Source organism: Myotis daubentonii, chromosome 8 (assembly GCF_963259705.1).
Source record: "Myotis daubentonii chromosome 8, mMyoDau2.1, whole genome shotgun sequence".
Lineage (NCBI taxonomy): Eukaryota > Metazoa > Chordata > Mammalia > Chiroptera > Vespertilionidae > Myotis > Myotis daubentonii.
The window spans coordinates 59805221-59832645 of record NC_081847.1 but is presented as its reverse complement, the minus strand read 5'-3'; the positions used below and the strand labels follow the sequence as shown (position 1 = coordinate 59832645).

Genomic DNA, 27425 nt, shown 5'->3' with positions numbered 1-27425 from the left:
ACATGGCCAATGACTAAAGGTTTTAGAGCATTTATAAATACTTGACATTTTTCAAGAAATTTATTTGCATGAGAAAAATTAGCTCGGAGTCTAGGAATAATTAACTTGGAGGAATGTGCCAGTTCTTTTCTATTCAGAACTTGATTCTCTTCTTGAGAAGATTAAAATGGTAGTAAATGCTCTCTCTAGTTGCAAAAGATACTAATAGAACACATCATTCACCTTTCCTTATCCTCTTCTTTGCGCAGATCTGGAGGGAGCACCACCCACAAATGCAGCCATTGCCATCATGCCTGAACCATGTGTGTGTGTGTGTGTGTGTATGTGTGTGTGTCTAATAAATAAAAATACCACAAATAACTCTCTGAAATCATAAAAATGCATGGGTTCCATGGCAGAATCCAGAATCCAGACCTTTGAAGGTTCATTATGCTGGGGAAAGTGCCTCCCATTGATTCACTAGATGGAGTCAGAATTTATGGAATCAGAAGACTCTGACTGCAAGTGGCCTAAGCTATAAGTAATCTAGATAACCATTTGTCTGGAAAATTGTATTTTCAGTGTGCTCCAGATGGTTGTGGATTAATCTTCTAGAGCCTTGATACACAGTGGCAAGTTTCAAATACCTAAAATCCCAGGCACTGCTTTGTGTCCAAAAGCACTTAATTAATTTGTTAAACAAAATTTGCTTCACCTCTACCTAGTATTAAAGAAGAGAAATATAGCCAACTAAGAATCACTGATCAATTTCTCAGAATCATTCTTCAAATAAGCCTACCTTGTTAATAAGACTGTCCTTTAAGACTAAAGACTGTTTATTCTTCTGACTTAAAAAGTTTCCTATTGACACTAGTTATATCTTGGCTAAAACAAATATTTTCTAAATTAGTGGGCATTCCTTAATAAGAAATGACAAAGATCACTGTCCTCAGGTAGGAGCAGTAGAGTTCCTATCAACTGATATTGTGGTAATGATACAACTTTGGTTTCCATTGAAATTAAAATAACCATTGCCCTAACCGGTTTGGCTCAGTGGATAGAGCATCGGCCTGCGGACTGAAGGGTCCCAGGTTCGATTCCAGTCAAGGGCATGTACCTTGGTTGCAGGCACAACCCCAGGAGGGGCTGTGCAGGAGGCAGCTGATCGGTGTTTCTCTCTCATCGATGTTTCTAACTCTCTATCCCTCTCCCTTCCTCTCTGTAAAAAAATCAATAAAATATATTATAAAGAAACTTAAAATAACCATTTATGACAGTGTGAAGTTATATGAGATAAAGCACAGGGAGAATGGACATCAAATTCAGCTCTTTTTAGTAGATTATAATATGGACTTGTGGTTTACATCATGGAAAATGTAATCAGATTGAAAGCTCTCGAGACAGTAGAGAACGAGTTATGGAACTCTAGTACGTGCCAAAAGCAATTACTGGATATACTGAAAAATAATTTTAGTAAGCTGCGTAGGAGAACACAATGACATTAACATCTGGTTATTGCCTTGACCCACATACAGTATTTGAAATAATGACATTATATATGCCAGGTGTTATTTATGCTTGTGATGGTTTTTAGACAATTTGATATTTTATGTGATCAAATAGGATTCAGAATTTGAAACGTTGGTTTTCATACTCTTCTGAAAGTTATTTTATTTTAGAATCTACAGATTTTCATTTTTATATTAATATATCAAATATAAATGTATTATAAAGTAAAACCACCCATGTTTGCCAAATTTCCATATGACAACATTTATTTATTTATTTCAATTTTTAAATTACAGTTGACTAATATTAGTTTTAGGTATACAATCAAGCAATTAGACTTTTATTAAAAAAATTTTAATTTATTGATTTCAGAGAGTAAGAGAGAGGGAGAGACAGAAACATCAATGATGAGAGAGAATCATTGATCAGCTGCCTCCTGCACGCCTCCTACTGGGGATCGTGCCTGCAACCTGGGCATGTGCCCTTGGCCAGAATCGAACCTGGGACCCTTCAGTCTGCAGGCCGACACTCTATCCACTGAGCCAAACCGACTAGGGTGCAATTAGACTTTCATATACCTTATGAAGTGATCACCCTAATAAATCTAGTATCCATTTGGCACCACATATAGTTATTATAATATCGACCATACTCCTTTGCTATAATTTACATTCCTGTGACTATTTTGTAACTACCAATTTGTACTTCTACACCCCTCACCTTTTCACATAGCTCCTGAGAGAAACTATCCTCTGGCAACTATCAAAATGTTCACTGTATCCATGAGTCTGTTTCTACTTTGTTTGTTCATTAATTTTGTTCTTTAGATTCCATATATAAGTGAAACCATATGATACTTGTCTTTCTCTGTTTGACTTATTTCACTCAACATAATACCCTTTAGCTCCACTGTGTTGTCACAAATGGCAAGGTCTCATGCTTTTTTATGGCCAAGTAATCTGCCATTGTATATATGTACCACATCTTTATCCATTCATCTGTTGGTTGCCTCCATATTCTGGCTGCTATAAACAATGCTGCAATGAACATATGCAGCGTATGTCTTTTCAGATTAGTGTTTTGGGCTTCTTCTGATAAATATCCAGAAGTGGAATAACTGGATTTTTCTTTGTCTCTTGTTATAGAGTTTGTTTCAAATTCCGTTTTGTCTTATATAAGTATTGCTGCACAGCTTTTATTTAAATGTACATATTTATGAAATATCCTTTTTTCATCCCTTTATTTTCAGTCTGTATGTCATTTGATCTGAAGTGGATCTCTTATAGACAGCATATGTTAACATTCTGATTTGCTTTTCCACTCATCCACCCTGTGTCTTCTGATTGGAACATTAAATCCATTTGCACTTAAAGTAATTTTTGATAGATATGTACTTAGAGCCATTTTATCATTCATATTTTTTTTTAGAGAAAATACCATAACATTTCTTTAAAGCCAGTACAACAGATTACTGTACAAATCAACATAAGATCTAATCAAGTACCAGAGAAATGATGTGATCAAGAGTTGTGATAAATACAAGATGTATGAGGCTGCCGCTGGTATAACTTGGCATTCTGTTTTACAGCAAGCTTTTTTTTTTTATAAGTAGAAAGAGTATACTCTAAAATAAAAATAAAAAGTATATTTGACAAGATATATGTTAAATATTTGCAATGACTTCTCTACTCCCCATTCTTGTAAGAAATGCAGATCTAGGAAGGCTTTTTCTTTGGATGAGATGGGTAAAGGGAGACAAATTAAAGAAAGAGGCTAATAAATAATTTTACATAAGAAAAGTGTAAATAGAAAATTCTGTGTGTGTATATTGGAGAGGTGAAAAGAAGAAAAGGAGAAGCTAGAAATGAGAGCAAGAAATACAGACCAATGACTGTGTATGTATGCATGTGCACATGTGGTGTGTGTGTGTGTGCGTGTGTGTGTTTTGATGCTGATGCCATGCTGGGCAAGGCTGGCCAAGGGCTGGGCGGTGTGTGTAATCAGGGGAGTCACGAAGTGGTCTAGTTACGTTTCAGTCACTCTTGGGATTTCTTTTCTGACCCACGTCAGCACCCTGGCAGCCTCGTGTTCCCCCCATCCTTCACCTTCTTATTTTCTCCCCTCCATGGCCCATGAACATTACCTCTGCTTTCTGTTGATTCTGCTTCTCATCTGGCCTTTCCTGTTCATTGCCACGGCCTGTCTGTAGTTCCTGCCTTAGGCGGGCACTTATGGTTTCCCCTTAGGCCATTACGTAGCCATTTTCTTTCCTCTTCCCTATAATCAATTTAACACTATTATTAGAGTGATCTTGCCAAAATTTAAATGCACCTTTCTTCAGATTGCTTACTTGGTGGCTCCCTACTGTCCATACTGAAAAGGATAAAGCCCAAACTCCTTAGCCTGGCAGGTGACCTGACTCTGGGTTCTTTTTTGACCATCTCCCACACACTCCCTATGCTGCAGCCATACACAATTACATGCGTTATTTTTCGCATTTCTTATATTTGTTCTTTAATCTGTACCTTTTCAAAGTGATGTTTGAAAAGGTACAGATCTGCCTCCTCCTCACCATAGCCTCAGTTCCTGTTTCTTCAAGGCTCAGCCTTAACAGCACTGGGAAGCTCTCCTTTATGTTGATACATGTACCTACCCACTCTCCCCCCCCCCCCCGCTCCCCCCTCCACCAAGTACCTTCAATCTGGGGTAGATGACACTGTTCTGGTCCTATTTATACCCTATTTGTGTGTGTGTGTGTTTTTCAGCATATATTATTTCAAACTCATTGCTTAAGCAAACATTAATTATCAGTATCATGGAATCACTCAACTGAGTCCCTTAAAAGGTCATATCCTGGTTCTCCATGGCCACCATTTTTCATAGTTCCTACTAGTGGTAAGCAAATGGTAAATGCTTGTTGAGTGAATGAAGTCGTGATTAATTCATGTTTGTATTTATTTACACATGTGTAATAGGTCACTATTAATATTACTTATCAGCCATTTCATGCCTGATTATGTATGCCTTGTGGCCCAAAAAGTCTAAGCTCTTTAAGAAATAAACCACAAATTACATTTCTCTTTATCTATACCCACCCCCATCTCATAGCATTTTCTGTTTATTAAGTACATTGAAATTACATGACTGAGAAGGGCAACCTGGTCTTGAGAACAGCAAACCGGTCTTCATATTTCATGTTTAGTGCGATGCACTATATCAGGTTAAAAATTGACACCCGTTCCTGTGTCCTACTTCATGACAGGAAATTAAAACAACAGAGCCTTGATAAGAATTAAACCATCAAGGCCATGGGGCAGTATTAAGTACAACATGGAGAGGGCTTGCTGAAAGAAGGACAGAAAACAGATGATGTATTCAGAAACCAGACTTTTCCTGCTTTGCCACTTTGCCTCGGGCCAATGCAAACACCAAAATATTTTATGTGAAAGCATCATACATTTATAATCTTCCTGTTTTTTCTACTCTTAACTGACATAGATGCCAAAGGCCCAATTTTAACAGACAATGATTAAAGACTCAATAATTAAAACTAGAAGTTATAAGGGTGATTAGAAGAGCTTAGAGCAGTGATGAAATAAAGCAGGTCAGCACAATGGCATTTGAAGGGAGGTAGGGTTTGAATCATCCAAGTCTCTGTGAGTTAAGAGAGTTGTCTTTTTAACTCACAAAAGGATTCCATATGATCTGCCCTAAAACATTACATGGACAAATGAACAGAATGCAAGCTTTAAAGCTAAGATGCTTGAACATGGATTGCTTAATGCCATGCTTTTGCACAGTAGAGGTAATGGAGCTTTCTTACACTTCTCTCTTAACTGCCTCCCTCCCCCAACCCTGCACTTAGCCATATACATTTCACTTAACAAAGTGGGTTGCAATTGCCTATTCACTTGTCAGTTTTCCTTGTCAGATTATAAACTCCTCGAGAATATTGACATACTTTATCCACACTTGTACCTCTGCTACCTAGCAATGTATCTGATGTAATATATTAATTTTGGATGAATGAATGGAATGACTTTTCTTTATTATTCATGCCACCTCTGAAGTTTCCTGAATCTTTGTTTCATTTTTATTGAGCATGACTCTGTGTGTGTGTGTGTGTGTATGTGTGTGTGTGTGTGTATGCATGCGCACACGGTATTGTTTTTGTTATGCTATTTTTGGCCAAAACATACACTAGTCTGAATATTGAGGAATAATATGGTATTAAATAGAATTAGTTGATTACCTCAGATGGCTCTCCCATCATATGATTTTGTGACCTTAGAGATCTGTGTTTCTTTATTTGAACCTCTTTTCTTCCCTTGGAAAATAGCTATCTGTCTCTGGTGCAGTGGAGGATGCTGATCAGCTATATTGTTTAAAACATTGTAGTAGTCTCTAACCTACTTCATTCGACAGTCACTGCTTCTTCAGCGTTTGCAACAGAAAAATAGAGTGAATGGAGGAAATACCACTTGTTCCTCCCCTTCTCTCTCTCTCTGTCCCTTCTGCCTTCCCTCCTCTCTCCCTTACCTCTTTCCCTCCCTCTTTCCTTCTCCCACACCAAGTGAGAATCATGAATTTTAATAACAGTTTTATTTCAAATGGCATTCAATGATTGTTATTAATAAGTTCTTTATTTAAAACTTTTATAATAAAGGTACGTGGGCACACAGAGGGTGGCATCTAGACTTGGTATAGCCTGAGACATTTGCTGAGTGGCCTCAAACTCAGCACTGGCACTGAATTTGAACCTGTATCAATCTGGTGATCACTACTCGCCCCAAGGAGGTAAAAGACCTGTACTCTGAAAATTGCAAGACACTGAAGACAGAAATTGAAGACCATGCAAATAAATGGAAACATACTGTGTTCATGGATAGGAAGAATTGAGATCATTAAAATGATCATACTGTCCAAAGCAATCTATAGATTCAACACAATTTCCATCAAGATACCAATGGTGTATTTCACAGGACTAGAACAAATATTCCAAATGTTGATATGGAATCACAAAAGATCCCAAATAGGCACAGAAATCTTGGGAAAGAAGAAGAAAGTTGGAGGAATCATGCTACCTGATATCAAACTATACTGCAAGGCCATCGTAATCAAAACAGCATGGTACTGGCATAAAAACAGACATAAAGATCGATGGAACAGAATAGAGAGCCCAGAAATAAACCTTCACCTTTAGGGTAAATTAATTTTTGACAAAGGAGGCAAGAGCATACAACGGGGTAAAAATAGTCCTTCTATTCAATAAATTGTGTTAAGAAAACTGGACACATATGTGAAAAAATGAAATTAGATCACCTTCTTACACCATACATAAACATAAACTCACAATGAATTAAATACTTAATCTAAATGTTAGATTTAAAAGCATAAACATCCTAAAAGAAAACATATTCAGTAAAATCTTGGATATTACTTGTAGCAACATTTTATTTTTATCTATCTCCCTGGTAAAGGGAAACAAAGGAAAAAAATAAGTAAATGGGACTACATCAAACCAAAAAGTTTTCTCACAGCAAAGGAAACCACCAACAAAATGAAACGACAACCCACTGAGTGAGAGAACATATTTGCCAAGGACACATCTGATAAGGGCTTAATATTAAAAAAAATAAAGAACTTCTACAACTGAAAACCAAAAATACCCCCCAAAACCAAATAATCCAATTTAAAATGGTCAAAAGGCTTGAGTAGACACTTTTCCAAAGAGGACATAAAGATGGCCAGTAGACATATGGGAAGATGCTCATTATCTCTAATCATCAGATAAATGCAAATTAAAGCCATGATGAGATATCCCCTCATACCTGTCAGAATGCTTGTCATCAATAATGAACAAATGTTGACATGAATGTGGAGAGAAGGGAACCCTCATGCAATGTTTTGGGGAATGCAGATTGGTGCAGCCACTATGGAAAGCAGTATGGAGTTACCGCAAACATTAAAAATGGAACTGCCTTAATGCCCAGTGACTCCACTTCCGGGAATATATATGAAGAAACCCAAAACACTAATTTGAAATAATATATGCAGTTCTATATATGCAGTTTGTTGCAGCATTATTTACAATAGTCAATATTTGGAAGCAGCCCAAGTGGCCATCAGTAGTTGAATGGATAAAAAGCTGCATTACATTTACATAATGGAATACTGCTCAGCCATAAAAAAGGGAAATCTTACCTTTTGAAACAGCATGGATAGACTTGGAGAATATTATGCTAAGTGAAGTAACCCAGTCAGAGGCAGACACGTACCATATGATTTCATTTGTATGTGGAATCTACTGAACAAAACAAACTAACAAACAAATTAGAAATGCAGAGAACGGACTGACAACTGTCAGAGGGGTGGTGGGTTAAGAGGCTAGGTGTAAAAGGTAAAGGGATTAAGCAAAAACAAACAAATAAACAGAAAACATCTCATAGACACTAAGGACAGTATTATGATTACCAGAGGGAAGGGGTATGGAGTGATGTAGAAGAGAGTGAAGGCGGGGATAAATGGAGATGGGTAAATTGACGGGGTGGTGAGCACACAGTACAATATTCAGATGATGTAGTATAGAATTGTATGCCTGAAAACTATACAATTTTATTTAACCAATGTTATCCCAAATAATTCAATAAAAATAAAAAAAATAAAAATGTCTTCACAACAATATCCTGGCATGTTTGCCCAAATACCTGTGACCTAGCCAAGCTGACTAATAAAATTAACCATCATAATATTTAAACCATAAAAAGTAAATATTGGCCACATTGGGAGATATATCATAATGGGTAGGAGTAAAAGATTTGTTAGAAAACTCTTAAATTGTCAGAACAAATATTTAGCCAAAATGGATGCTTTTGGTTTATCACCATTTATACTATGGATGTTGTATATAATTTTTTTCTTCTGAGAATTATGACTTTACTTCAGTGTACGGTAGTCATACATATATGTACTGCTATTTGTTTGAAAGGTCACTAAAATTAGTCAATTTGTTCTTTATAAAAATACATGTTGATGAAATAAAGTTCATTAACCTTTTTAGCATTTTGAGTAAAATATGTGACCAACTCAATACTAATGCAGTCCCTGAAGAAGTGAATTTACTATTTCTGAGTGTTCCCTTTGTTTTTAGAAGTCATTTTTGGGGGTATAATATTTGGTAGAATTGCTAAATGCTTAGAAATATGTGCTTTCTTAGTGCTTCTTCATTTATTTTTGTATATGTTTTTATTGATTTTAGAAAGAGAGAAGGGAAAGGAATAGAGAGATTGATGTCGCTCTCTCATTGATGTTTCTATCTCTCTATCCCTTAATCAGCTGCCTCATACACACCCCATACTGAGGATTAAGCCAACACCGGGCATGTGCCCTGACCGGAAATAGAACCAGGGATCTCTTGGTTCATGAATCAATGCTCAGCCACTGGCCATACCAGCTGGGCCCTTAGTACTTCTTAAAGAAATAGTTACATTTACTAATTAGGAAACTTTGTGATTTTTTATTATAAAATCAAGCTTACTTGGTAAGATTAAGTAGGAGCAATATAAAGAGGGTAACATTAGGCAAGTGATAATGGATATATACTTTGAATCTAAAAATATTGAGCCAAATAATTGACCAGTTTATAGTTCTAAAAGCAGTATGCCAACTACTTTTTCTGTAATTATACTATGCCAGCTCTTCTAATGCATCTCCATTGCTATTTCTGAATAACTAAGTATATTTTAGACATAATTGGTGTTTAAAATTAGTTTGCCTGATAGACTTGAAGCAAGTCCTTTATAATTTAGGTCAGCAAAGAAAATGCCAGTGTACTAGATGAGCACAGTTCTCTCTGTTCCTGTTCAGCAGCTGCAGGGTGAGATCGCCGATGATGAAAGCAGTATGCTAAATCATTAGGCACAATTTACTTATTATGAAAGTAAAGAGCAAAAATCAATTTTTTCATGAAATTACCTTGCTATCTGTTTATATTGTGTTTGGCTTGTGGCATAAAAGATCACAAACACTATTGACTTTTCAGATGCAGCCTCTATAAATATGCATGGAAAGTGTGTTGGCATTCTTAATAATATCTCCTGTGATGAGGTAGAAAGAATTCACTTTTGTAAAGGTAACTCACAGATTCTTACCTATACTGGGAGTTTTTGAAAATAAGGAGTGGGGAGCTAAGTCAATTATTTTGAAATTGTCTGTAGAAGGATCATCTGCAAAAGTGTTTTTCGGCTTTTCATCATTGCCTCACTGACAATCCTACACGGACATCTTTTTCCTATTTGCTCTTGTATAAAACTTTAATATTGTGAGCGTACTGCATTCTCTTTATGTACTCTGGCCCTTGGAACACAAACCATGGGACTAAGATTTTTCACTACCTGCAAAAAATAATCCTCATGTTGAGAATAATGCATGACTTCCTCTTTTCAGCTCTTCTCCATCAGACTGAGATATGAATATAATTTTACACTAATGGATTCAGAATTTTTTCACCAGAAACCTAAATTTCCAAGAAAAATGCACTCCCAAACTCCCTAAAAATGTTTTATTTATTTTTTTTATTTTGATAGTATTATTTCACAGAGATTTATTTACAACTAAAAACAGGGTGGGGTGGTTTGGGAGCGAATAACCAGAGAACTTATATGCATATAGGTATAACCCATGGACACAGACAATAGTGTGGCGAAGGCCTGGGGGTGGTGGAGGAAGTCAATGGGAAAAAAGGGAGGGAAACGTGTAATACTGTCAATAATAAAGAAAAAAATTTAAAAAATAACAGCAAAGAAATAAAAAGATTATTGAGTATTTAGGACCTAGACAATTTTTAAGGCTTTAGTATGATATAAATTAATTTTATATTGGAGCTTTGGTCAATGGAATCCAGATCTAGAGGAGTTTTATTGCCGAATGTAGCAGTAGCTAGAAGGGTATGGAGGACTCAAGAGATTGCTCTTTCATTTTGTAACTTTTTATTTTGAAGTTGTAAATTCACAGCAAGTGACAAAAAACTGTATCCTTAACTCACTGGAAACAACTTGCATAACTATGATAAATTATCTAAAGTAGGAAAAAGACATTGGTATAATTCACAGAGATTATTAAGATTTTACCAGTTATACATGCACTCATGTGTGTATGTGTATTTTATGCAGTTGTATCACATGTATAGATTTGTGTAATCACCAGGAAAATCAACATCCAGATCCAGAAGTATTTATAACCATGTGGTTCCCTGGTACCACCCATTTAAAGTACACATCCCTTATCCCTAACCCTGGCAACAACTAACATGTACTCTAACTATAATTTTTTAAATCCTTACCAAAGGATCTGTTCTTATTGATTTTGAGAGAGAGAGAGAGAGAAGATAGAGGAGAGAAAAACAGATCGGTTGCCTCCTGTATACCATATCCCTTGACTGGGAACTGAACCTGCAACCTTTGAATGCTCCAGCCATCTAAGCCACCCAGCCAGAGCTCTACCTGTATAATTTTGTTACTTCAAGAATGTTATTTATATAAATGGAATCATACAGCATACACCCTTTGGGGACTTCTGCACTCAGCATAATTCTCTTAACATTGATCCAAGCTGTGAGTCTATCAGATAGTTTCTTTTAATTGCTGAATGGCATTTCATAGTATGTCTGTATCTATTGAGGGACATCTGGATTGTGCCCAGTTTCAGGCTATTAGGAATAAAAGTTACTCTGAACAATTGTGTACAGGTTTTTATGTGAACATAGTTTTCATTTATCTGGGACAAATGCCCAAGAGTGCAATTGTTGTGTTCTCTGCTAAGTGCCTGTTTAGTTTTACAAGATGCTGCCAAACTGTTTTCCACAATGGCTGTCCAACTGTACATTCCCAGCAGCAATGTATGAGTGACCCGGTTCTCCACATCCTGGCAAGGATTTGTGTTGTCTTTTTTTAGCCATTCGGTTGTGTACATAGGGAGATCGTTTTTGTTTTGTTTTTTGAAGGGACTAATTGCAGAAAAGTTGGAGCCTGCCTGTACCTCCAGCTTCTTCTGGGGTAGCTTGAAGATTGTTCAAAACCTGTTCATAGTTCAAAATACTGAGCAGCTTCTGTGACCTGCACATACATATACGTGATGTTTGTTTAAAAGAAGGCTGTTCTTTGTAGATATGTAGGTGTGGAGATCAACTTGGTCTATGGCATGAAGGGCAGAAGCTTATGTTTTTCACAGAGCCCCATACCTGTCACCAATGGGAGCAGTGGCCAGTGAGTGTTTTTATTCATCCACATCATACACATCTGGGCACTAAAACTACTTGGGCGCTAGGGTAAGTGCCATGGCAGTTAGCAAAAACCTGGGAATTATCAATTTGATTTCTTGGATTTTTTTTCATCTGTCAGTTTGTCAGAGGGACAGAGAATATTTAACTTCAAAGTACCTATAAGTTGATACAGGTTTGTAAAATATGGATGAGCCTAACACAGAAAAATCTTGAAAAACAGAGTGGGGAAATATATCTATCTATCTATCTATCTATCTATCTATCGATATAGATATAGATATAGATATAGATATAGATATAGATATAGATATAGATATAGATATAGATATAGATATAGATATACACACACACACACACACACACACTCAAGGCCCAGTGCACAACATTCGTGCACAGGGGGCGGGGAGGCGGGGGGCCTCAGCTTGGCCTGCGCCCTCTCACAGTCTGGAACCCCTCAGGGGATGTCTGACTGCTGGCTTAGGCCCACTCCCCACAGTCAGACATCTCCCAAGAGGTCCTTAGCATTGCCATGAGCCTGGCTTCTGGCTGAGTGGTGCGGCCCCTGTGGGAGCGCACTGACCACCAGGGGGCAGCTCCTGTGTTGAGCACCTGCCTCCTGATGGTCAATGCATGTCATAGTGACTGGTTGTTCTGCCAGTTTGGTCGATTTGCATATTAGGGTTTTATTATATAGGATAGATAAAGAAATATTACGCCAAATAAGAATAAGAGTTTATACATTTCCTTATATATACTATTAATAAATGTATATGTGTTATTTGTGTATGTGTTATATAAATATTTAAAAATATCTTATAAAGGTTCAAGATTTCCACATTATTATTAGTACATTAATGCTTCTCATTCTTAGTCTGACAGTAATATTTTCTCTAAGTCAAATTTGTTCATCATGAAAAAATAACAAAAAACACACAAAGGCAGCAGAGAGCCTTTTATAATGAAGAAATAATATCGGGTTGGAGAAAGTGAGAACTGCAAAGTGCCAATTGCGGGAGGCTGCAGCCTGTTGGGGACCAACACAGGCTGTGCTGCGGTTGTGTTTCTCAGTGTGGGGCTCCCTCTTGAAGCTGCTTGTAATAACTTGCCTGAACAGATGTAGCCACTTCAGGTCACTGGAAACATGTCAGCTCGGGAAGGTGATCCTCAAGGTGTCCTGACTTGCTGCCCTTGCTCAGGGGAAGCCTTTTTTGAGCCAATCTATCCCCTGGACCTTGAAGGAAAAACAAAAGAAAGCGAGAGATGAGCAGCCCTGGGTTCCAGAAGCAGAGCGAACAGTTAAACAGCAGAAAGCTTCAGTGTGTGGTGATTTGTATTTTAAATGTTGTAAACTTCTGACCTCATTTAAAACAGGAGAGTGTCTGAGAGCCAGAAATGTTGCCCAATTTCTTGCTTTCTTGTCTTTGGCCACTGCACTTCATATAGGGCCTTTTGCCTTACAATTTTGCCCAGGCTTTTGGAGAATGAGTGAAGGAGCATCCACAGTTCCAGGTTGATATTGGCATAAACATAGAGCATATTAGCGTTTAATCATGCTGAGGGCTCAAAACGTCACAAGACCCTCTTCTCTAGGAATTTGGAGCCACATATGAAAGTAATGGAGAGTCACACACAGAGAATCACTGGTAGAGAAACATTAAGTCAAATAAGAATAAGAGCTTACACATTTCCACAAAATACTGCTCATGAGGGTATGTTTTAAGGACAAAAGGTAAGAGTGTACAGAATTCTGGGAGGTGGTTGTGGGGGAGGGGAATGTTGGCTTTTCTTAATTTAAAATGAGAGTTTTGGGAAAGACAAGATGTCAGGCGTGTCTAAGTGGATGAGAGATGATTTGACTCCTGGGAGATGATGGAAATTTCAGGCACCCAGCTACTTTATTTTTTTAAAAATATATTTTATTGATTTTTTACAGAGAGGAAGGGAGAGAGATAGAGAGTTCGAAACATCGATTAAAGAGAAACATAGATCAGCTGCCTCCTGCACACCTCCTACTGGGGATGTGCCCGCAACCAAGGTACATGCCCTTGGCCGGAATCGAACCTGGGACCTTTCAGTCCTCAGGCCGACGCTCTATCCACTGAGCCAAACCGGTTAGGGCCCGGCTACTTTATAAGACAAACAGGAATCACAGGACATTTATGTTTGTTTAAGGAAAACTGTTGCGTGTCTTATGTATGTGTGTTTCCCTCACAGCAGTAAATGTGCTCAGTAAATGTCATTAGCTTGATCAATAGGACTTTGAAAAGGCTGAGGGGTTGGCTTTAGGAGCCACAGTAAGAGAAAGTGGTGTTGATGAAAGTGCTAACTGCACAAACATGAAGGGTAAGGTGTAGAGGAAAGGGAGAGAATTGGGAGCATTTTTCTCTGAAGGCTGGAATTCGTGGCATGTGTAATAAAATGGACTTGTCATAGTGCAGATAGAATCTAGAAGCCTGGTGCAATTTTTCTCTTTTAGGTTGCAAAAGAGAACATTCCACATTGGGTAAGAAAGAAATTTTGCAAGAAATAGGGAGTCGAATCCTTGTTTTGATGAAACTGGCAAATGCTTCTGAATGATTAAGAGTTTTGATGTTTTTACAAAAGTTGTGCAAAGTTTTCTAAAAACAGTACTATGGATATTTTTCTTCGATGATGATGTTATAGTTTGGCATATTTTAGTACCTTGGAGTTTTATTCCAGATTTGTAAAGTAAGTGTGGCAAGGCAAATCTGTGAGATATGGTTCTTTTATTGCTTATCCAACAGAGAAAAAAATGCGCTTACTCGTAATGATCAAATATGTCAAAACAAACTCCTTATAAAGAAGGATGCTGGTTTTAAATAGTAGCATAGTTCATACAAAATCTATAAAATAAAATAAATTTGAGCCTAGTATAGCTAAATATGACTTAAATTAGTGATGGCATTATATATCAAGTCTAGGTTACTCATGATGAAATTCTAATATTTTGATAAATAATCGGTCTTATTTTTATTGAATGGCATCAGAATAAACTGAAGCAGAATAGTTTAGATATTGATTATCCTCACTTTACTATCAAGTGCTATAGATTTAAATATATCTTATTATGCTGTGTATATATAGTATGAACATTAGATAGATTTTTGAGTCAGAATGATCTAAGATTTTAGCATGCATAATAAAATAAAATAACGTATTTCAGAGCTCCTAATAACTTACGAATGTGACCCTGAAATAAATAAGTACGGCTATTTTTATAAATTCTTACAAACCAGAAAACTCCTCCCCAAATATGTCAGGCTTAATTTTCTGCTCTGTGGAGCACAGCTAGGAGGCTAGCAAAGCCCAGTGACATTTTCCACAGTGTGAGTTGCCAACCATTAGAAGCCTGTGGCAATGTTTAAATTTACAGCAAACAAGCTAACAATTGGTTGAAGAAAGGATTATGTAATTCTTTAATATCCCTTTCTGTAGTGTTCACATCACTATTGGAGAGAATCCTAAAGACAGAACTGGTGACTGTCTGCTAAGGTAGCATCTCCTTATAGCTATGAGCCGATACAGCCTTTATGCTCGGTTATTTTGGCTCTCCCCCCCATCTCCTTTGCTAAGCTTCTACGAAATGGATCATATTGGAGTGTGCTCACTTCAGTGTGTATTAGAGCTGTGATTTCAGTGGTCATTATTTCTGCAGAGTGGCCTATATTAATTTCAAAGTCTCCTGGAGAGCATTAATTAGTAAGATAATTACATGGCGCTACTTGGGTTCTAATACCTCAGTAATTAGGTCCAACCTTCAAATGGAAACATTGGTAATGGCAATAGGAAGAGTTAAATTCGGAGGAACTGAGAAACTGTATTTATTTATTCTATGAATACAGTAGAATAAAAGTCAAAAGAGGATCTCTACAAAATAATTTGTATGTTAAGATATCCTATTAAAGTTCTAGGAAAATGTGATTATCCAAATGATCAAATTGCAGCTCCTCATTTCCCCCCCTGGATCTGTAAATGACATTGTGTGTATGCACAATAATATCTCATTTACCGGGAGATGGTATTGAACAGAAGGGTGGTAAATAGATTTTCTAGATAATTGGAACACATCCTAACTACTAGATTTAATTTATTTTATTATTTTGCTTTTCAAAAGTGACAGTATATGTATCTCCCAGCTTTTTCCTATCAGAGTATATTGATCATGATTGAATCTTTTCTTTTTGCCTTCAGGTTGTTATCCTATGGCATTTAGGAAAGCAATATGTTTATGTCCAGCCATGTCAGGTCCTGTGGGTAGTAGAAGGGCTCATGGAAATCCTGATTACCTTAGATCAGTACTTATGTGACTAGTACTCACATTTCATATGTTGACTATGGATTTAGTTATATTATAATCCCCTTCCACAACAGAATGAGAAATCCTTAAGGAAAGGGACTGCATATTGGTATGTTTTTCAAATTGTTGACAGCATTACAGATGTCCCCCAATTTTCTCCTCCTTGGCCCTCCCAGCCCCTGTCCTCCCACAAGCCTTTACCATACTAATGCCTGTGTCCATTAACTATGTATATAAGTTCTTTGTTAATCTCTTCCAGTCCTGCTGTCCCCTCCCCGGCAAGATATGTCAGTGTGTTCTTAAAGTGAAATTTTCTCTCAGAGAAATAAGCTCATGATTGCTGTTTAAAAGATTTCAAACTAATGCCCAGCCAGTGTGGCTCAGCAGTTGAGCATCACCCCAGGAACCAAGAGGTCACTGGTTCGATTCCTGGTCAGGGCACATGCCCAGGTTGCAAGCTCGATCCTCGGTGGGAGGGGGATGCAGGAGGCAGTTGATCGATGATGTTTCTCTATCATTGATGTTTCTATCTCTCTATCCCTCTCCTTTCCTTTCTCTCTAAAAATCAACAAAACATATTTTTAAAAATATTTCAAACTGAGGTTTATTTGAGTTTGTTGATTGAAGTTGAAAGAGATGAAAATTCTAACAATTTTACAATATTCAAGGGAAATTGTGATTGTATTTATTTTTAATGTCAAGGAAAATTAAATACATTGGTTTGTATCAGAACCTTTATATAGCTCCAAATATTTTGTTAGTTTAGAAAATGTAATGTCTCATTTAAAATTTTCTTTTTCTTCTAAAACAGTCAGGTACATTTAAATTAAAATCTTTTTCTGCCTTGGCCAGGTGACTAAGCTGGTTGGAGTGTTGTCCCAGACAGCAAAAGATTGTGGGTTAAATTCCTGGTCAAGGCACATACCTGGGTTGCAGATTTGATCCTCGGTCAGGGCATGTTTGGGAGGCAACTGATCAATGTCTCATCTCACATCGATGTTTCTCTCTCTTTCTAACTAAAAACCAGTAAAAACATATCCTCTGGAGGGGATTAAAAATTTATTAAAAAATATTTTTCCAAGATATCCCAGAGTGCTGAACTTTACAGTATTCAATAACTAAAATTTCCCTCCATTTTCTAGAGGAAAAATTAGTATTTATAATCAGTATTTATTATAATCAATATTTATAATAAAAGCCAGGATATTATCTTCTCTTATTCTACAAAGTCACTAACAGATAGTGAAAACATTCATTTTTTTCAGCAAAAAGATGAAGGCTAAAAGCTTTATTTTTCTTACTTCAGTTATTTTATGGAGAAAGGTATTCTCAGATATTAATACTTGGTTTTAATTGCATCTTTTGGAAACTCTGTCTGATAATGGGGCATGTTTAAACAAGGTAAACTGAGACAAAAGAGTTCATTCAAGAAAAATTTTTTTTCTTAATTTCCACTGAATTATAACCTATGTACAGTAAAGTGCATAAGGCTTAAGTGTAAAGCATGGTGAACATGGTGAGTGAATACACTGGTGTAACCCCCACTTAATGTAAAGATACAGAATGTTATTACCAGCCCAAATAACTCCCTTATCATGCCACCTAATTACCTCCTGAGTAATCACTATAATGTTTTCCATTATAAATTAAATTAGTGTTGTCAGTTTTTTGAATTTTATGTAAATGGAATGACACAGTATGCTCTCTTGATTTTTTTTTTTACTCCATATTATCTCTGTGGGATTGATCCATGTTTTAGACAAAAAGAGATGGTTCTTCTTTGTGGCTGTAGAGCAATCAATTTTTTAAATATAGCATAATTTATTAATCAATTCTATTATTGATGAACATTTGTCTTGTTGATGCGTTTTGGCTTTCCAAATAAAACAGGTATGAAGATTCTGCTATATCTTTTGGTGCACATACATAGAGTGGAATCATTGGCAAAAAGCTCTTCTTTTGTTTAGCTATTTAGCTGCATAGTCTTTCAAAGCGATTGAACCAATTTATACTTGTCACATATGAATTCTACTTTCTGTTATCTTTGTCAACACTAGGTATTATTGGTTTTTGTAATTTTAGCCATTTTTCTATTAGTTGTCTTGTTTTTACCTTTCATGTTAGTCTACGACCTCTCTGGCATTTTTTTTTTAAATCTTTTGGATATAGTGTGATGAAGTGATCAACACATTTAATTTTCCACAAGCATTTTTAATTTATCAGGCACCATTTATTGAAAAGACACAATTTATTGTTTGCCCACTTACTGATATAACATCTTTGTTATAAATTAGGCATTTCTATAGGTGTGGGTGTGTTTCTTGATTCTTTGTTCTGTTTTATAAGTTATTGGCATAAAGTTTTTTTGTAGACACTTTTATTTACTATTGTGATGCCCTCATTTTCAGGTCATATTGCTAATTTTTATTTTCCTTTTTAATCAGTCTTACTAAAAGTCTCTAGAAACAGTTTTTGACATAGTTATTTTCATTATATATCTTTTTGTAACTCAGTTGATTTCTGTACTTATTATTTATCTATTATCTTTGAATTTAGTTTGCTCTTCTATTTCTAGGGGCTTTTAAAATGTTTTTAAGCTTTCATTTTGAAGTAAGTTGGGTTAGAAAACATTTACAAAAATTTTACAAAGTTTCTATAAACTCATTGCCCAGCTTTGCTAAATGTTGATGTGTTACATAACTGTGGCACAATTTTAAAATCATGAAATTAGTATTGAAACATTCTATAAAGATTCTTTAAATTTTGCAAATTATACCACATATTTTTTTTCTAGTTTAGGATTAAATCCAGTATTACACATTGAATTTAGTTCTCATGTCTCTATTCTCCTTTGATTTGGGGAACGTCCTTAGATTCTGTCTCTCTTCATGACCTTGACACTTTGGAAGAGTGCTAACCAGTTAATTTGCAGTGTCTCTCAATTTGGGTCTGTCTGGCGTTTCTTCATGATTAAGTTCAGATTACTCATTTTTGGCAAGAATAAACCAGAAACAAAGATATGACAAAAATGTGTCTTATGAGGAGAAACACGCACGATGCTGACATGTCTTATTCTTGGTGATGCTAAGCTTGGACACTTGATTGTGGTAAAGTCTGCCAGTTTTCCCCACGACAAACTTACGTTTTTTCCTCTGCAGATAATAAGTATTTTGTGGGGGAGACCGTTTGAGACTATGCAAGTATCCAGTTTTCTCATATACACTTGCCCACTCATTTTAGCCTCTATGAGTGATTCTTGCCTTTGCAACAACTATTATTGTGGTGTTTGCAAGATGTTAATTTTCTATTTGTATCATCCCTTCTGTCTTCATTAATTGAAATCTCTGGCTGGTGGCTCAGTTGGTAAGAGACTCGTCCTGTACACCAAAATGGTTGCAGTTCAATTCCCCTTCAGGGCACATACTAGGTTGCAGGTTTGATCCCCATTGGGGCGCATATGGGAGGCAACCAATCAATGTTTCTCTCTCACACTGATGTTTTTGTCTCTCTCTGCCTTCCTCTAGCTCTTAAATCAATAAACATATCCTCAGGTGAAGATTTATAAAAATAAGCTGCTTTATTCTTATTGATTCATTCAAATACTTATTTTTGGGATGGAATCAAGGATATATATTTTATTCCATGAGATGAAATTAACTATTGTTTGTTGTTCATTGTGTTGTAGTTTGGCAATTGGGAGCTCCTTTAGGCTGGCTCCTCTGTCTTTTTGACACATCATCACATTTTGAGCATGATTGGCTGAAAGACAGTTCATTTGGTGTCATCTCCAGCTTAGATTGCTAGACATTTGAGTGTTTTGTTTTGAAGATGATTTATAGAAAGAGTAATTGCTTTGACTTTTCATTCTCTCTAAAGCCAAAGATTGGCAGAGGTGCCGAGAAAAGCATCAGAGGTTGGGAATGTTGAATGAGTTATTTGATAATGAACAAAATCTATTCACTAAGTGAGCAATGCAGAATGCCCAAGATGGTGGTAGATGATAAGGGTGGGTAGAATGCAGTGAACTTCAGGGAGAATGGAGTTTCTGAAAGACACCAGTGTTGGAGATTATGTGATGTTTCTGAGTCGTGAGAAGTTGAACTGAAAGAAGAACCATTGCAGGGGAACATTCCAAGGGATTTCCCAATAAATCCTCCCAGCAGTTCCCAAGTGAATGGTGGGAGTGGGGAAGTAAGAGGGAAGGAGGACCAGTGAAGGGAAGGAGGGTAGGAAATCTGCCTTTCCAGATTGAATGGCTTTGAAAGGAGACTCCTTCCAGGTGAACATTACCACAGTTACCACACCTCTCCCACAGGTGGGAGATGGCAGTTACAAGCCTGGAGGAAGGCTGCACGTTAGCATGAGGAATAGGAATATCCCAATAGATAACTGTCACTCTAAGTATTAGCCAAAGGCTCTGCAAAGATAATCGAAGGAAGAAAAAACAAATGTGATAACAAAAATAAGCAAACATGCTCATCATCATCAGGAAAAGCAAGTAAAAAATCAAAGCAAACCACAAAATTAATTTTCTTTGCCTGCCAAATACCAAAAATTTAAAATATAATATAACCAAATGAGAGTGATGATATGAGATTTCTGTTGTTCTCAGTCACTATTGGAACAAATCCCAAGAAGACGGTCAGTATACAATATTATAAAAATGTTTATTAATTTAGAAATTCTACTTCTGAGAGTGAAGTACATGATTAAGAATTCTGACTTAAGAATGCAGATACTCGAGTTGGACTGGATTTAAGTCAGAGTTCTGTCACTTCATACCTATATGGACTTCAGCAAGTCACGAGTTTCTTTTTGCCTCAGTGTCCTCATCAGTAAAATGGGATTAATTATAATACCTACCTTGTCAGGGTGTTGGATGGATTATTATATGTAAAGCAGTTAAAATAATATGTCTGGCAAATGGTAAGCACTGCATAAGACTGTGCTCATCTATAATTTAAGGGTATCCAAATTTAGATCTTTTTAGATTTTAGGAAGGTAATATGGGATATATTGGCTTTATTATATAATGCTCCCCACTAGGCTCTGGGGCAGGACCCCATAATCAAGCCCACTAATATTTCTAATGTGAAGTATAAGAGTTTTCATATTGTGTCATAAATGATGATGATAAGGTCAGATTCAGGTTTTCTTAATCTTAATCTTCAAGAGAGATTTTGGGGGGGTTGATACAGTCAGACATTTGAGATCTGCATTTCATAGTAATAAAATATTAAAAGTTAAACTTTTACATAAAATGTGTATTGCTACTTTATTTAATAAAGAAAATGTTTATAAACTATTAACCCTTGAACTGTTTATGTTATATTATAAAATAAATAGGACACAATATTGTGTTATGTCTAGAAAAAAATAACTAACCATAGAAAAATAGTCTAGAAGAAAATATTCCATATTATTAGCAACAACTATGATTATATGGTGGAATTATAATTTCGTACATTTATTTTATACTATTTGCAGGTTTTTAATAAAGATAGTAAATTTATAACGAAAAAGTAATTTTTATCAGCCTGACTTTATAGTCTTAATCTGTAAATTTGACTATCAGCAATTTGAAAAGTTGCCTTTTTTGTTAGTTATATTTTGATGGTGGTAAATGTCACTATAAGTACTTTAATATAGAGAGGCAAATAGAAAAATTTCTTTGAATGTTGTTTAAATTTGTTTCATGTGCTGAATTTTACTGGCTAATTTCTGTCTCAGTCACCTTATCTCCTAAAATTTAGTGTCAGTAAATGTAAGTCAAGTTTATAAAAGAAATAATATGTATATCAACTCATATTTAAAGGTTGAATTTTTTTGTGTTTGTTGTTTCTCTGTGGACAGTATCAAAATATGACAAATCACCCCTTCAGGACGAAAGCGTTCAGAAGGAGCAAGGACTTTGAAAAGCAGATGGTCATAGTTTAAGCCCCAACTCTACTCTTTTCTTGTTATCTTACTTTGGCAAATTACTAATTCCCTGAATCTCAGTTTTTTAATTTATAAAACAGAAATAATATCCCATTTAAGGGTTAAGTGAGATAATTTTTATAAAGCATCAACCCAGGGCTTTATATTGTATGCTCAATAAATGGGCATACTCTCTGCCTTCTTTCCCAAGTTTTAACCAAGAACAGAAAAAAATGTAGGGGAAGGAATAAAATATGGGGAAGCACTATTTATCAAGCACTGCTAAAAGTACTTAACTCGCATTAATTTAATTATTCTTTTCACAGTTCTCTGCAGAGGGCCTACACAGCGTGTCCAACGAATCTGCTCTCTGGCTGAGCGGTAACATTGAGCTTGGTGGTCTGACCAAGAGCCCATGCTCTCTGCTCTCTGGCTGAGCAGTAACACTGAGCTTGGTGGTCTGACCAAGAGCCCATGCTCTTGATGACTTGACTAGCCTTCCTCTAAATGATGAGTTAAAGGATGAGAGTAAGGCTGCTATTCTTGTAGTTTAACATGAACAAATAATAGTGAAAAGGTAATGAGGAAGCCCGGCCAACGTGGCTCAGTGGTTGAGCATCGACCTGTGAACCAGGAGGTCATGGTTCGATTTCCTGTTAGGGCACATGCCTGGGTTGTGGGTTCAATCCCTGGTGTGGGGTGTGAAGGAGGCAACTGATTAATGATTCTCTCTCGTCACTGATGTTTCTAACGCTTTCTCCCTCTCCCTTCCTCTCTGACATCAATAAAAAGTATGTCTATATTTTTAAAATGTAATGAGGAAGCTCTGCTAACAGTTGCATTCCTGTTTTGGCCCCTCTGTATTTCAGCACATGGTGAGCAGTGCTCTGGGGAGCCTTCTATGATTACAACTTGCACCTTTTCCTGGGACACTCTTAAAAGGATCAGCAGACATCCAATTTACTCAGATATAATCCCAAATTAATGGAGTTTTTGCAGAGCTGATTACACTTGATTTACCAAGACTGGGTAAGTGTTTAAAAATACATTTACTGTTTTGCAGGTGATATTTGATGTCATGCTGTTTGAAATATTTCTGTCTTGTTATAAATTGGAAAGTTATATTAACCAAGTAGACACATGGTTGGAGGGAAAATTGGTTGCCAGAAAAAGGTACATTGATTAATATATTTATCATGGGCTAAGCACACACTGATGTATTTAAAGATATTTTTATTACTTATGTGAAGTATAGGGAGTTTACATTTAGTGCAAGGGGAATTTAATGACAAACATTCTCCTTTTAAAATATAACTGAAAACTGTTTTATGAAACCTATAATTGCTACAGTCTATGTTGTTTCTGCAGCTATAAAATCAATAACTGCAAAACGGAAAGGCTATTTCCTTTAAATTGGTTATGATGATGTTTATGCAAATCTTTCCCTGTGAGCTTTCCTTACCTGTCTTCCTAGCGCATATAGTCTTCTGCATATCTTTTCCTCAATGTCATACTTCTCTGTTCCATGTACTAAATTGCCAGTCACTCCAGTAAAGGTTAATTAACAGAACAGAGACTTGGGACTGGGGAAAGAGAGTAACGTTGAATCAGCTGGAAGAATAGGAGTAGTTACTGCAGAGAAAACATGTGGGTGGTGAAGAGGATGAGCCAAGGTGACTCTTCCTCAAGCGTACAAATTATTCTGCACCTCAGATACTCAAGATCTGAGATGAGTCAGTGCCTCTTAGACATAAATAGGAAGATATTTATGGACGAGACCTCTCAAAATGTACATTTGCCTATTTTTCAAGTATTTTATACACAATGTAGGGAAAGGATATCCCAAACGTTTCTAGTGTGCAAAGCCTGGTAAATGGAAACAGGAAAGCTGAAGGTCGGTGAATGCCCCTGGTTACTGCACGATGGCCGAGAACATGGGTTTTAAAGACAGATTGGTTTCTCTGGTTTGAACACTTACTCCCACAGTTTGACCATGAGTCTGGGGTAGTTGTGAAAATTAAATGAGCCAATTTACAAAGAGTGCTTATGCTTAGTATGGGACCCGGCACACAATAAATATTCAATAAATGGGTGTTACTATGTTAAATGATTGTACAGACATTTCTAAGGATATTTATAACTTTGCCAGTCTTTGATTTTAATAAAGTTTTCTCTATAAGAGCTTTAATTTTTCATCTATAAACTCTCACTATGTTGAATTTTCCTTATTCTCACCTAGCCAATTACAGTGGGAAGATAATACTAAAGATTATTTTTTTTCAAATCTGGCATGTATTAATTTCTGAAGGGCATTGATATTTTTAAATTTTACTATTATGCTATCAAATCTATCGTTTTGCAGCATCTTAATATTGGGTAAATTATCTGACTTTTTAAAATATTTTTATATTTGAAGTGAGAAAAATAGAATAGCTATTCTAGGACAATTTTTGTAAAGATAAAATAATATGAGATACAGTGCGTGACATAGAAGTATCCAATACATGTGAACTATTACTAATATTACTAATGTTATTGTTATAAATATTTTGTCTTAAACATATTCTTATCTACCTCTGTCTGATTGCTGATGCTGTCAGTCTTTAATTTGTATAACTTAAAGCAAGATGTTCTATAGAGTTTTTAAAAATAGAATATTAATATGTACAAAATCTCAGGTCACTTTAACTTTTGAAGACATGACTCATCATTTTATACGCTCAAAGTACAATATATTTAATTTAAACACAGATATCATTTTATGACTTTACTAAATTACCTTAAAGGACAACTGCTTTTAAAACTCCCTAAATTAGATTCTTTCTAGAGGACATTATATAGCTGTAATTTTAAATTGCTTCACATTTTGATGATTCTTAGTATCAAAGTTTGGCTGTTCCACCCTAAATTTTTCACGTTTTAAATTGTTCAACCCACCTATTGAGTATATAAAGTTATAAAATAAATACTGGGTAATCAGGATACCATCTGTCTCTACTAACTACTTTATCTAATCTTTGTGAATTTGTACTCCATCTTATATCTAACGTCTGGAATGCTTAGAATTTGGTTTCATTATTCAACCTTAATGCCAAACTCTGATTCAGGTTATATTCACCAGTGAATTTTAGGAAACTGATCATTTTGGCCCCATCTCTGATATGAAGATCTGATATTGACCATGCAAAGCCATGCACCAGGGTTGATGATAATGTTTTCTATGAATTATTGTAAACAATAAAATATAAACTTATTTTTAGATTTTTGACTTTTGATTTTTTCATTATTTGATTTATTTAAATAAGTCAATTGTATGAACAAACAGGAATAGGAGTACATCAAATATTTCAACACACACCTAAAGATTTATGGCATGTGTAGAATTAACCAACAAAGTAAACTTTCAATAGAGCCAATTAACTTTTATGTAACATGGGCCTAAGTCATATTTTGTACAAGAATAACCCTCTTTATTAATCATAATTGATAATAAAGCCACACACACATGCACACACACACACACACTTCTCAAGTGTTCACATAAAATTCAACCATTGACCCAGCCCCTTACATGAGCAAAGAGAAAATTAGATGTCATAGGATCATTTTGTCACTAGTATAACGAACAGAATCCCTATCTTGCTAGCTTAGATAAAGGGGACTTTTTGAGGTGGCACATGAGGAATATTTTGTTGGGGTTCAACCTGGCCTGGAGGTAGCCATTACTCCCTTTAGCTGATAGTATCGTAGGCCTCATGGCCTCTCCTTTTTTGTTCTTTCTGTGAATCTACATCATCACTATCTTTCTATCTTCAAACCTGCCCCAGAGCAGTGACCCCCAAATAGAGTTTACAAACTTTCCGTATCAGCTATCCAGAGCCAGGTGATCCATCTCTGTGGACCAGATTCGGTTTCTTGTGAGGATCTGATTGGTCCACTTCAGTCGGTTATTTATTCACAGCCCAATAAGCAGTAGTAAGAAGAATATGATTTCATGGGGCATGTATAAGCCCCCTTTGTGCCAGTGAGCAGCAAAAAAACCCTAAGAATGAGCTGTGGGTACAGGAAGGCACCTTTGGCACCTGAATTGTAATAGACATATCACAATGTAATAATAGTGATTATGGACAGATTGGGATTTATGGGTTATTTGGGTGCTTCTTATATGATACATTGAAAGCTAATATTTTGATATATCGATTTGTGCCCTAAATGGCAATGGAAACCAAACAATAGTCTTATATTTCTAAATTATAAAAAAGCCATAAATGATTCACAGCATATATTGAATATGCACACTTTGAATACCCGGATGTTAAAAATTGCTGATAGAAATTTAAGTGTAAAAGTCCAGTGGAGTTGACACTTTTTCTAATGCCATAGCATTTCAATTATGTAAGATTGCTGATTATTTCCTTTAAAGTATATTTTTTTTCACCAAATTTTAGAGTAGTTGGTTCTTGAAGTCTTAAAAACAGGGTATGGGGAACTTACCTTTCTCTTCTTGCTTTCTCAGGTTTAGTATGTAAGCTTTGATGTCCAGATCTGGAGTTAGCCACATTGTTCAAAAAAAGAACCTGATTTCCTTTAGACAGTGCCTATGTTTCCTTCCTTTTCAGAACTCTATAAGACTGTAGGACTTCCCATTTTGGTCCCAATAATCGGAATTTTCAAATGACATAACACACGAATCTAAGTCCAATAAAACAAGTAGTATAATAATGATGCATCTTGGATTTTTTGCTATTCAATGATGTGCTCAACAGTTTTTATTACTCTTATAGTGCAAAGCATTAAGCTAATTACTGGAGATCCATTGCTGATCTTGTTCTTTCTCTTATGCAGTGGATAGGTTTGTGGGAGGTAGTTTGGGGTAGAAACAGTATTTTCATTACGCTTTTGTCATTTAGTTCAATATTGCTCATTCTTTAGGATGGCTTTACTAGTAAAGCCAACCACATATGAATTGCTGCTTCTACTCTGAACATTCTCATCCATAACAAACTTGCCCCCTATTAGGGTAACTTTATCGCTCAGTCAGCTATTTTTTTATTTTGAGACATTAACTGTTCACTGTTTTTGTTTTTTAAAAGATATTTTTATTAATTTCAGGGAGAGGGAGAGATAGAAACATCAATGATGAGAATCATCGCTCAGCTGCCTCCTGTACGCCACCTACTGGGGGTCAAGCCTGCAACTCTGGGCATGTACCCTGATCAGGAATCAAATTGTCACCTCTTGGTTCATAGGTTGATGCTCAACCATTGAGCCACGCTAGTCTCTGTTCACTGTTTTGTTGTATGTTCCTGTAGCCATTTGGGCTATAATGCATAAAAGGAAAGATTCCTTTTTTTCCTTGAAGTATAATTGACATACAACATTAGATTAATTTCAGGTGTACAACATATTCAATATTTATAT

The 27425-nt window shown here is 36.0% G+C and overlaps 1 protein-coding gene across 3 annotated transcripts in view; it reads left to right on the top strand.

The window, feature by feature from the left end:
• DLGAP1 (DLG associated protein 1) overlaps positions 1-27425 on the top strand; it is a 629180-nt gene that overhangs the window by 75624 nt on the left and 526131 nt on the right. For all 3 annotated transcript variants that reach the window (XM_059706573.1, XM_059706574.1, XM_059706572.1), the window contains exon 2: positions 22874-23033. The gene's annotated coding sequence lies outside the window, so the exon portion shown is untranslated. The remainder of the gene's footprint in view (positions 1-22873; positions 23034-27425) is intronic.